Source organism: Rhinatrema bivittatum, chromosome 1 (assembly GCF_901001135.1).
Source record: "Rhinatrema bivittatum chromosome 1, aRhiBiv1.1, whole genome shotgun sequence".
NCBI classification, from domain to species: Eukaryota; Metazoa; Chordata; class Amphibia; order Gymnophiona; family Rhinatrematidae; genus Rhinatrema; species Rhinatrema bivittatum.
The window spans coordinates 684,263,819-684,276,220 of NC_042615.1; the positions used below are offsets into that span (position 1 = coordinate 684,263,819).

The 12,402-nt window shown below is 41.6% G+C and overlaps 1 protein-coding gene across 1 annotated transcript in view; it reads left to right on the forward strand.

The window, feature by feature from the left end:
* Nucleotides 1-12,402, forward strand: part of TNPO1 (transportin 1) — a 685,264-nt gene that overhangs the window by 49,508 nt on the left and 623,354 nt on the right.

Consider the following 12,402-nt stretch of genomic DNA (forward strand, 5'->3'; position numbering starts at 1 on the left):
GCCCTGCTCCCCGGTCTGTGCTGGGGGTTTAGAGCGGCGCGCACGCTCTCCGGTTCGGTCTTTGCTGCCCCTCTTCCCCCCCGCCCGCCACAGGTTGCGGCTTCACGGTGCAGGTAGGGCCGCTTGCTTAGGTTTTCATGCCGACATGAACAATGAAAGTGCATGGCGGCGGCTGGGACTTTGTACCGGAGTATGGGGAAGGTCGGGCACCGGCAGGCGCTGGCTCCCTCTTCTCGCCGGCGCCAGTCCGGGGCCCTCCTCGGTTGCTGTCCTAGTACGGCCGTTCTAGGCCTCACGCTAGGCCGCGAGAGGGGTGGAGAGGCCTGGTGGGTACCATGCGGCGAGAGAAACGTGTATACCAGTACTGTTTCGGTTTACAGGCAGGCATGGCCATCTGTTGCAAGGCTCAACAAAGTAGACTTTTTTTGTGTGTGTGGTTTTTGCTCCCCCTTTATTTTTGTGTGTGTGAAGGGGTGATGCTTCTAAATCTCAGCACACAGCGGCATGTGGTGTGCGTTGACTTGGTTGCAGGACGTCTCGTCTTGCTTTCAAACGGTGAAGGGCTTTAGGTTTCATGCCTGGATTTGTGCTTCTTTTTACTAACTAGCACTGTAAGAAGGCGCGAGCGGGGTGCCCTCTTCCCAGGGAGAAGCGGCACGTGGTAAGAGCGAGTCTTCGGAGGCCGCAAGTGCAGTGGGTGCTGCCGCTGGAACAGGGTGCTTCCCAGACTGATTACTTCAGAAAAAAACTTGGCGTGGTGGAGCAAAGGGAAATTGCCCATTTACTTTTTTTGTTTTGTTTCTGGTTAAAATCCGTACAATGTGTCTTTTTTTTTTTTTTACATCTGGATTATCGCTTCTCGTCATCTATTAAAATTGGCGACATATACAAAGGAGAGTGGCTTAGGGGTTTTATCGTACCCATAGACAGTTATCTGGTTAAAACCAGGAATACCCAGAATTTGACAATATTCTAAACAAATAAATGGGGAAAGGTCCCCCCCCCCCCCCCCAACAAAGCAAATTGACAGGAGTCGGCAGGTTGGGCCCTAAAGATGAGAATGTATAGTTTTGGCTGAGTTTATTTTCAGCTGATGGAGTCCTAGATTGCTAATACCTGCTTTTTAACTGTTTTCCTTCACCATTTAGATGGTGTAGGCCCATAGAAACACAACCTGTTTTAGAGAACCTTACCTTTTTCTGTAATTGTTCTTTGAAGATCAGTCCTGGAAAAATTAATATCCATATTGCATCAGTTAAGTGTTATTGGTTAGGTTATTTTTTTTGTAATTATCTTTATTAATTATATCATTTGCAATTCATGTAATGAAATAGGAATACAGTAAAATCTCCAAATGAGATACAACCTAGAAAAGACAGGCAATTTTATAATTTTTCTCACCCATATTATCAAGAAAAGGGGAAGAAGCATATATTCAAAGAAATAAATAAAATAGATTATACTCTAGAAACTGTGGATACCAGCCTTAATTACCCCTAAACTTGAGGTTAAGAGTTCAGAGGTTCCCACAGTCTTGTCAATTAGGAAACGTCCAAATGTAATGGATCAGAAAAAATAAATATTCTGGTAAGTAGCCAAACATTTTCATGGGAACTTAAAAAAACAAAACAAACTTAAACCCATATCTAATACTCTTATTGGACCGGTTCAGTAAAATGCGCGGGAGAGCCAGCGCTCCGCCGTGAGCGCCCGCGCGCCCAGGCCACTCTCCTGGGCGCGCGATTCTGTATGTAAATGAGGTGCTAGACACTAGCACGTCCCTAGCGCCTCCTTAGTGGCAGAGGCAGCGGCTGTCAGTGGGTTTGACTGCTGATGCTCTATTTTTACCGGCGTCTGTTGTCGAACCCGCTGACAGCTACTGGTTTGGAAAATGGACGCTAGCAAAATTGAGTGTCTGTTTTCCAACCCACAGGCCGCGGGCAGATTTAAGATTATTAATTTTTTTATTTTTGGGGCCTCCGACTTAGTATCGCTATGATATTAAGTCGGAGGGTGTACAGAAAAGCAGTTTTTTTCTGCTTTTCTGTACACTTTCCTGGTGCTGGCCGAAATTAACGCCTGCCTTTGGGCAGGCGTTAATTTCTGAGAGTAAAATGTGTGGCTTGGCTGTACTTTCTGTATCGCGTGGGACTAACTAATAGGCTCATCAACATGCATTTGCATGTTTAGGGCGCTATTAGTTTTTTTTGGGGGGGTGGGGTGGATGCGCGTTTTCCACGCGCTATTACCCCTTACGGCTTAGCGCACCATACTGAATCGGCCTGATTGAAGGAAAGAAAATGCTTCCTACAAGCCTGAGTGGCTTGCAAAATATCTGGAAAGATCTGGATCTTTTGGCCACAGAAGGAAAAATCTTTACATTGGAAATATTTATAGTTTATTAAGTTTTCTATACCGCCGCATTGGCGTTAGCCTTCGCAACGGTTTACAACTTACACACAGAGAAAATACCTTTTATTGGACTTATTTATTGTAACAGCTAAAATTATTTAAAAGCATATAAAAGTATTTTAGCTGTACAAGTAGAAATAAAATTGTGAAAGGCTATTCCTCTGTATTATTCAAGGGTAAAAGTTAAAACAAATTACGGTAATAGAACGAACATAAATATAATATCACACTCACACAACATAAAATCAGTTCTGCCTTTAGCTTAAAGTTTGGAGCATTCATTTAAACCTATAACTGGCCATTTAAAGTTTATATATATTTGTAGCTTATTGTTCGTTTTCCAAGTATAGGCGTTTAAATAGCCAGGTTTTTAAATCAGCCTTAAATTTTTTCTTATCTATCGTTAATCTCAGTTCTGTTGCTGTAAAGAAAAAGTTACTAACAAAGTAGCTCTAGTTAGAATGTTATCCACGGATGTCTCAAAAAAAGGTAGATACCCCAGGACTCCCTAAAACATCTATTTCCTCTTCTTTAACAGTGAGTATTTTCCTCCTGGGAAGATGATAAAATCTTGGAAAAGACTGGTACTTTTTTGATGAGGATAGAGAACCCGTCATTGACATACTTTTTCAATAATTCCACAGGTGGTGATAACCTGGAGATGGGAACATTTTAAAAAACGCGGATTGCAAGATATCAAATTATTTTCTTCCATTTCTAACTGATTATGGATAATAAGATTATCTTTTATCAAAGATGTACAAGAAGCTTGTACAGTAGTCATCTGAGAGTTGATCTACATCACAGTTCCTTCCAGTTCACAAAGTTTACTCTTGCTCTTACATCTTACCTGGGTGGTTAAGACATGCATCTGGGAAACTTTTTGCTAAACTTGATAAAATCTTAACTCAACCTCCACACATCCAATAGTCACATTAGCAGGCTTCTCAATCCTTTCTTTTGTCCCACTCATAGGGGGAATAATGGAGGGAAGAGGTATACCTATTTACCCTTCCAGACTTGGAGAATTTACTTTCAAATGAGTTTATGGCGGCAGTCTCTGTAGCCTGAAGGTGCAAGTTGTCATTAAGACACAGCAATGGGATGGAAGGTGGTTGGTTTTTCTCAGGACTAAGTGAGATCCCGAAAATGGAACCCTCACCATCAAAGTCTCTCAAGTGACTCGCCTGTCTGAAACACATGGTCATCCATGGGGCCACAAATTGCTTTCTCTTCTTTCCCATTTTCAGTGTACCGGTAGCTGTGCACCACGGGGGACCTCTATTTTTGGATGGAAATAGGCACGTTTTAGATAACATCAGCATGGCCTAGAATCCAGTGGGTGGTGGGGGGGGAGGAGCACCCTGCCTCTCACTTGTCAGTTGCTTCACCAAGGTGAGATTGTAATGGTTGGCTATTCTCACTGGTCTCTCTGCTCCTCCCTTGGTTTAGGTTATTTTTAACTAACCTGCTTTCCTGTATTCCTAGGAGCAGCCATGGTGGTGACAGTCACAAATTATGCTCCACATGGTATTAAATTGCTTCATGCAATATGTTGTAATGTCTTTTATGATATTGAAGTCAATATGGACTATTCCAGTCAGTGCTTGTACCTTGAAATAGGGTGTGTAGAAAAATAAAACATTTTTAAAGAAGAACCGTACTTTTGCCAAGTGAAAAGTAAACATTCTTATCCTTTGTTTTAGACCTGTGAAATATGTTTGATAATTGTCTCTTGAATTGGGAAAATGAGTTAACAAGCCAGGAAATAGTGACAGTGGCCATCTGTTTCCAAAAGCCCCAAACATCCACAATGCATAATAGGTGATGTCGGTGCTTAGTTGAAGGAGGCATGCATGAATGTGAAAAGGAAAGATAAAACATACTGGGGATGTTAATAGTTTTGGTACAGTTATTGATACAGAGAGGTTAAAATTCATCCTTGGAAGTAATATGCAGATAATAGAAATGTGGTGATGCCAACAAAATTACAGATTAAGATTTTGGTTCCATTCTGGTTTTACCAGCTCCTAATCCAGTGTGATCATAATCTTTCTCTGCCCCCCCCCCCCAAATGCTTTGGAAGTTATGTTAGAAAACTGTCTGGGTAATGCTGAAAACTGTTAAGCACCTGGGGGGGAAATGAATGTTTCAAGCATGGGAGAAAATCATTAAGACCTTTTATGTTGGGCCATAAATAAAATAACTAAATGAGAGAACTTTTGAAATAGGATTGTTGAATTGGTCAAGTACTGTTACTTAAGAATAGCTTTGGGACTTTTAATCTTGAAAAGGTTTATCAGAAATTAAATGTATGGATTGAAATAAGATGCTTTGCCTGCAAGACTGTGTTTGAGGGATGAGAACTGTTAAGTTGAATGTTTTTAAAGTTTCTTTTCATTTATGGATTTGTGGCCTGCTGTCATAACCAAGTGCGTAATAAAATTGGAGCTCAAGTGTTTCTTTTTAAATAGAACTGAGACAATTGTATTTTTTAGTTCGCTTCTAAGTTTCCTGACACAACCATTCTATAGATTTACTGCTGTCTGTAATAGGCATGTGTAGCTGCATGTCCTTAAATGTGAAACTTGCCATGCACTGTACATAGGATTAGCAAATAATATTTGCTACAAATTATTAGGACTTCATTTTTATATTGAAAGGGTGGGAAATAAAACTAAAAAATGTGATATTGAATAACATGAGTTTTCATTTTTTTGGATTATTACAAAACTGATCTGAATTGTAAATACAAGTACCGTTAACAGTATCCTGATGAAGTATTTTGTGGCAAACTGAAAAACCATTTTGCAGATATCCTCTGAGTGCTGCGGTACTACTGTGGTTAGTGTAACAGGGACTTAAAAAAGTAAATCTGATACTGGGAACACAAGGAAAGAACCTTCTATATTCTGATTCCTCTTACTGTACTCCTCTTTTTTTTTTTTTTAAATCTATAGCTTTTGTCTGAGGGTTATTCTGACGTTTAATATATTTTGCTTTTCGAATGCATTTTTAATTGCATCCACTCTTACCTTGTGATCATTTAACTTATCACATATTCTTGTAAGAGTAGAGGGCTCTTGGCACCACACATTGTGTAAAACTCTTCTTTCTTAGATTACTCCAGTGGTTACTAAACCTTTCTTCCAGGGACCCATTTTTGGGTACATTTACCAGAGCCCTAAAGGTGTTTTTTGTGTAAGTTGTTTAAAATTTAATTAAGTGTTATGTTTGTCAATGACCTGCAATAGGACTAAAATTAGTTAATTACTAAAATAGTCTATTTGTTCTTTGTAAATCTGTAGTTGACTCTTATTTTAAAAATCCCTTCCTAATAGGGAAAACTATATATCAAAAAAACATATTGGTGCAAGATTCAGAGGGAGAATGGGTAGGAAAGAGGGAGGGAATCTGTCATCTGTGACTTATGCCTAGGAACCAGCACTCACACCACTTCAGAGAAGGTAAGTGACTTTTGCAAACTCTCAAATTACCGTACTTTCTCAACACAGAAATATGCTCTCGGAATTAATTGTAAACTTTAATACACACAGGATTAATTCAAGCTCTCATTGTTTCCCAGCACATATGTACAACTGCAGTAATAGTTCAACCTTAAAACAAAATATTTTGTAAGATTTAAACACACTTTCCTAGTAAGGTAAGCAGGAACTGAGTATTACTTAGCAGATGCAGCTTCTGCTTTTTGTGCTCCCTGCTAGTCTTGACTACGTTCTCTGGCTAAAAATCCCATAATTATGTTGGCTGACTGAAAAATGAAATTTGAATATTTTAAATCTGCTACTAGTTTCATGGCATGCCTTCTTGTTCTAGTAAACAGCTGTTATCTCTTAGAAAGTGTTGGGGATGAGCCAGCTGTCTTGGTACATGTGGGTACCAGTAACATAGGAAGGTACAGAAGGGGAAGTTCTAGAGGCTAAATTTAAGGGTTATGTTTTCAGAAATGTTTCCTGTTTCACGTGCAGGATGCTGAATTCCAGATTCTCAGTGCATGGATGAGATGATGGTGCTGGGAAGAGGGCTTTATATTTGTTAGGAACTGGGGAACATTCTGGGGAAAGTGGAGTTGGGGGGGTTGGGCTCCACCTTAACCAGTGTGTAACAAACCTGCTGATACCAGCATTTGCTCAGAAGCGTGTTTTCAGAGGGATGTATCTTTGAAGGCTATTAACAAAACGGAGGTTAGGTTAAATACTAAAGTAGCCCAGTGCCTTTTAAGTAAAGAGCAGACAGAGCAGAAAGATTCCAAATTATCCCTGTGAAAAGACAGTTGTTAATATAAATTGAAAACATAACATGGAGAGTTAGAATATATAGCACTGAATGAAGATGTAATTGGCATCTCAGAGACTTGGTGGAAGGAGGATAACCACTGCATGCTTATACCAGGGCACAAATTATATTGCAGTGATAGGATGGACTAAATTTGGAGGGGTGGCGCTATATATTAAAGAGGGCATTGAGTCAAGCAAGAGAGTTTTGTGGGAAAATGCACTGTAAAATCTTTATGGCTAGAAATTCCATGTGATAAGGGGAATAGAATAAAAGTGGGGATGTACTACCATCCACCTGGTCAGAATGGGCAGACAATGAAATGCTAATAGGGAAGTTAAACATCAATAATGATGGGTCACTGGGCAAATAGCATGTCGTGATGTGCTAAGGAGGTAGTTTTTCTAGATAAAATAAATGATTGCTTTATGGAGCAGCTGGTACAAGAACAGACAAGCTATTGGAGTTTTTAGCCCTAATCCTTTAGAGGAGCACATGATTTTGTGTGAGAGGAAACTGTGTTGGGGCCACTTGGCAATAGTGATCATAACATGAGCAAATTTGACTTAATAACCTAAATGAGGACACTAAAGAAAACTACAGCTATAGCATTTAATTTTTTTCAAAAGGGCGACTATGATAAAATGAGGAAAATGGTTAGGGAAAAAACTGAAAAGAGCAACTGCAAAGGTTGAGATATCAGGTATGGATCTTGTTAAAAATCACACAGTCCCAATCCAACCCAGATGTATCCAACAATTAAAAGAAAAAACATAAATTACAAATTTAGATTTTTAAATTACTGGGCATTTCTACTGCTTTGTGGTCATATGTCATCTGCCCTGAAATTATATATTTTTTAAGATTTTTTTTTTGTTTCTAAAATTTAGGGGAAACGGTTAACGTCCCGTGAATCATACTCTTGATTTACTGCTAGCCAACATGGCACCATGTTTTGAGGATGCTGCATGAGGGTCATCTTTTCACAACACAAACATGCACTTTCTGGAATTACACAAAAGCACCAAAACATTCTTAAATACATAATTTCGGTATTAATGATTATAAATATATCAGAAAGAGGTGGAAATGTTAAAATATATAGTATCTGCTGGGTGTTATGAAGGTCCTATAGACAGAAGTAAATGCCAAGTGATTCCAGTCTATAAATTTGTATTGAGATGTTTTGTGTTTTTCTTTGAAAGTTGGATACATCTGTGTTTGTGTGATTTATGTAGCAAATAATCTGGACCAGATGATATACATCAGAGTACTGAAAAAACTGAATAGTTAAATAATTTATCTATTACTAAATAGTAGATATACAATCATTAAAATCATTTTCAGTGCATGAATTTTGGAGGGTGATCAGCATAATGCCAGTTTCTGAAGGGTTCCAGGAGTGATCCAGAAAACTAAAGATCAATGAACTTGACATTGGTGTCAGGGAAAATGGTTGAAACTATTCTAAGAACAAAATTACTGAACATAGAGAGTCATAGTTTAGTAAGACAAAGCCTATATGGATTTAGCTAAAGACATTTTGGCCTCGCCACGTGAGCTACTTAATACAGTGCAGGGGTAGCCAACCCTGGTTCTCGAACCACAAACAGGCCAGGTTTTCAGGATATCCACAGTGAATATGCACGAGAGAAAAGCAAAAGGGATTGTGTGCATGAGACCTCGAGTAGTAAAAAGTAATTGGATGGCTAAGAATGCAACAGAAGAAGAAAAAATAATGCATAATTTCAATGTACTGTAATATATAGATACCTAACATTTTTAAAAAGCAGCAATGAAATTAAATCTAGAGCAAGGATCAGAAGGTTAGGAATTATTAGGAAGGGAATGGTGAATAAAACAGATGTCAAAATGCCTCTGTATTGCTCCATGGTGAAACCGCACCTTGAATACTGTGTGCAGTTCTTGTCGCCACATCTTAAAGATATAGTTGCACTGGAGAAAGTACAAAGGGGGACCAAAATGATAAAGGGATGGAATGGCTCCCTTATGAGGAGAAAGCTAAAGAGGTTAGGGCTGTTCAGCTTGGAGAAGACAGCTGGGGGGGGGGTATATGATAGAGGTCTACAAAGTCATGAAAGGACTTGAACAGGTTATTTATACTCTGACAAAAGGACTAGGGGGCACTCCATGAAGTTAGCAAGTAGAGCATTTAAAACAAAACGGAGAAAATGTTTTCACTCAACGCATAATTAAGCTTTGGAATTCATTGCCAGAGGGTATGGTTATGGCAGTTAGTGTAACTAGGTTTAAAAAAGGTTTGGATAAGTTCCTAGAGGAGACTTCCATAAACTTCTGTTAATCAATATGGAATAGTAACTTGGGATCTATATAAGGTTTGGGTACTTGCCAATTATTTGTGACTTGGATTGGCCACTGTTGGAAACGGTGGCATGTCTTATGTTCTTAAGTGCAGTGTCGCACCGAGAATGTATAATAACTTGACTATGGGCTGCTTCTCTTTGTAAATGAATCTGGCCCTTATCGAGGTGTTGCCCAAAAGAAAATAGAACCCAGCTTGTTATAGATCTCTGTTGGCCTATCTCACTTACAAATATGGGTCTGAAGTTCTAGGATTAGCAGCTTTTTGTTCCCAGAAGGATATTGGATGTGTTCACTAAGAATTGCTTTTAAGGGGTGTGAAAACTGCATTGTATGACATGATTGTTTAATTTGGAGGTGTGTTTTGTGGTTTTAATTTTTGTTTCTTGTAATATTGTAAACTACCCTGGTAGCTTTGACTAATTTGTGTGGTCTATACATTTTTAAATAACTTGAATTTGCTGCAGTATTAACTACCAGACTTAACATAATTCCAGTGTTGATTGCTCCAGACCAGTTGAGATTTATTAAATGTTAAGGGGTGCAAAATGTTAGGAAAATGTTGTTGCTAATGAGGAATGTTAAATCAGGGCTGTAGATGTGGAAAAATCTTTTCACTCAGTAACCTGGAATTACATATTTTGGGCTCTAACAATATAGTATTCAAGGACATGTTTTGGAATGGCTTAAATCCCTGTATTGTAATCTTAGGGCACAAATTTTAATAAGTAGCCGGGTGTCTGTCAGTTTTGACCTGCTAGGAGAGTTCGGCAGGGTTGCCTCCTCTCACCACTTAAGTTTTTATTGGCAGTGGAACATTAGGCCATTAAGGTCATAGAGACATGGAGCTTTAAGGGCTTTTCAAGGCTTTTAGTGGGTTCGTCCCCTATCAAGCTTGCTATGTTTGCAGATTACATCTTCTTGAGGGACGCAGATATTGAAATACCTTTTCTAATAGATGAAAACTTTCAGAAGTCTTGGCAGGACCCATTTCCTTTTAAATGGGTCCTGCCAAGGACCCTTTCTTCACGGAAAGGGTGGTGGATGCCTGGAATGCCCTTCCGGAGGAAGTGGTGAAGTCTAAAACTGTGAACGACTTCAAAGGGGCATGGGATAAACACTGTGGATCCATCAAGTCTAGAGGGCGTGAATAAAGAGGAGGCATTCAAACACTGCACGGAGCGGCAGTAGCCACAGAGGCATTCACGGAGCGGGATGCCTGTAGCCAGTAGTTGGTGTTCCACCTTCACGGAGCGGAAGGATGGAGGGCTGCGATCTAAAAAAAAAATAAAAATAAAAACAGGGGTGGGTAAGAGTATGGGGTAAGGGTGTGGCCTGCTTGTTACAGCGGTTGCTACCCCTAATTGATTAGGGCTGGAGAGTACTGGAAGCCAATAGTAACAGGTGGGAGAGAAAAAAAAAGGGGGAAAAAATGGATAAAGTGCGTAGCTTGCTGGGCAGACTAGATGGGCCGTTTGGTCGTCTTCTGCCGTCATTTCTATGTTTCTATGACCAAATAAAGTACTTATCATAAGTTAAATGCCCTTTTCCTAGCGTGTTAGCAGATGGACTCAGGACCAATGGGTATAGTGTACTCCTGATAGCAGTTGGAGACTGATCAGATTTCAATCTGACATCCGCCTTAGTACATATACCCCTGCAGGAAGTGCAGCTCCTCAGTATTTTCAGTCTCCATAGCACTTTAGGGACTCTATGCACGCTCACACAGCGTTAAGAGTAATTTTACCGAAGAAATCTTACCTCTACAGATGAGCCCCGCTCTCCTGCGGTGACACCCATTGGGTCCCTCCCTCAGTTGAGAATTCCCAAGGTGATTTCCGCGATCCCTCGGAGGTAAGCCTCGGTCTGGCGGCCGACTCTCGGCAGGGACCTAGCCCCCAACATCGGGTGAGGCTGAGAGGCAGCGGGTGTAACCTCGAACGCGGCGGTGAAGGTATTTTCCCTCTCCCCCCCCCCCCCCCCCCCCCCCCCCCCCGCAGCCGGAGACCGCCCGGAATGAGACCGGGAAGCGCCGAGACAAGGTAAGGTAGAAATATATGTAAAAGTTTCTGGTCTCCGAAGCTCGAGGAGATGCACAGGTCGCCAGCCAGGACCGACCAGTGCCACCGGGTTGATCTGCCCTAGCAGGGCTAGACCCTGGTCAGATACGAGGGTCCTCCCACGTAGAGACCCTCGGAGGTGGTCGCAGTCACCATCTTGTTCTGTTCGCAGCTCTTTCCGCTGTTCCGATACATGCGCACAGAGACGAGCCGTGCGCACAAATACCTTGAGCGCACAACGTCGCGCGCCCAAGTACCCGGGCGCACAAGCGATGCGCATAGCCACGCACTTACTGTGCCGGGCGCATAACACCTCCCCCCGGACAAGTTTGAGGAATCTCCCTGTCACTACCCTTCCAAGAGGATGGCAGTGGAAGCTACACTGACCAGATTGCTAGCCTTAGAGGCTATAACACCGGTGCCTCCACAACAAATAAATACTGGACATTTGTTGCGACAGTCACTGCTTGACATCCTCACTCTGCTCTCTTTACCTCCTGTGGCGACTCCCTCCGGGTCTGATGGACGGCTGGCTGCTGTGGCGTCTCCATGCTGTCTCCCTCCGGCGTCCCCAGACCGACTCGATGTTGCAGATCTGTCATGTTGCCTGAAGACCTAGGGCACGCGCGTGCTCTGAAGTACCAGCAAGTGCGCAAACCTCAGGGACATCCCCCCTGAGATGTCATACGCTTCCAATATTTAAATGTCTCTATATCGCTAACAAACTGAGTTAGCAAGGATTCGCTTCAGCTATCCAAGCTACTATGCCTCCTCGGACTTACTAGAGGTACCCACTCCTCAGGGGCCTCGCTCTTTTCTTTACTTTCAGATTACAGATAGGAACCGGTACTCGCTCCTCGAGAGCCCATGTTCTTGGACACTCTGAAGATTCTCTACTGCCTGGAAGCTATCGCTGCTACAAACATTTGTGAGTTACCATCGCTCTCTGAGCTTTCCCTGAAACCAGGTACTCTCTCCTCGAGGGCCTAAACCTTTCCAGCTCCTGAGCTTCCTTGAGACCTTATGTGAGTTTTATCATCTAGTTCTGTTCAGTGAACTCTGCCTACTCACTTTCTACAGTTTCTCAACAGCTCAGCCATCCTGGATCGCTGTTCCAGTACCTGAGGGACTACATGCCCTGCTGGGCATATCAGCTCACTACTGCCACCTCTGGTGGTTTCAAAAACCTGTTTAATAAAAGAACTAATGTGTGTCTGTCTCAATACTCAAGCTTAGCCGGTGGTCCCTCTTGGGATATCCTCCCGGGGGGTGGATATCCCATCTGCCACGG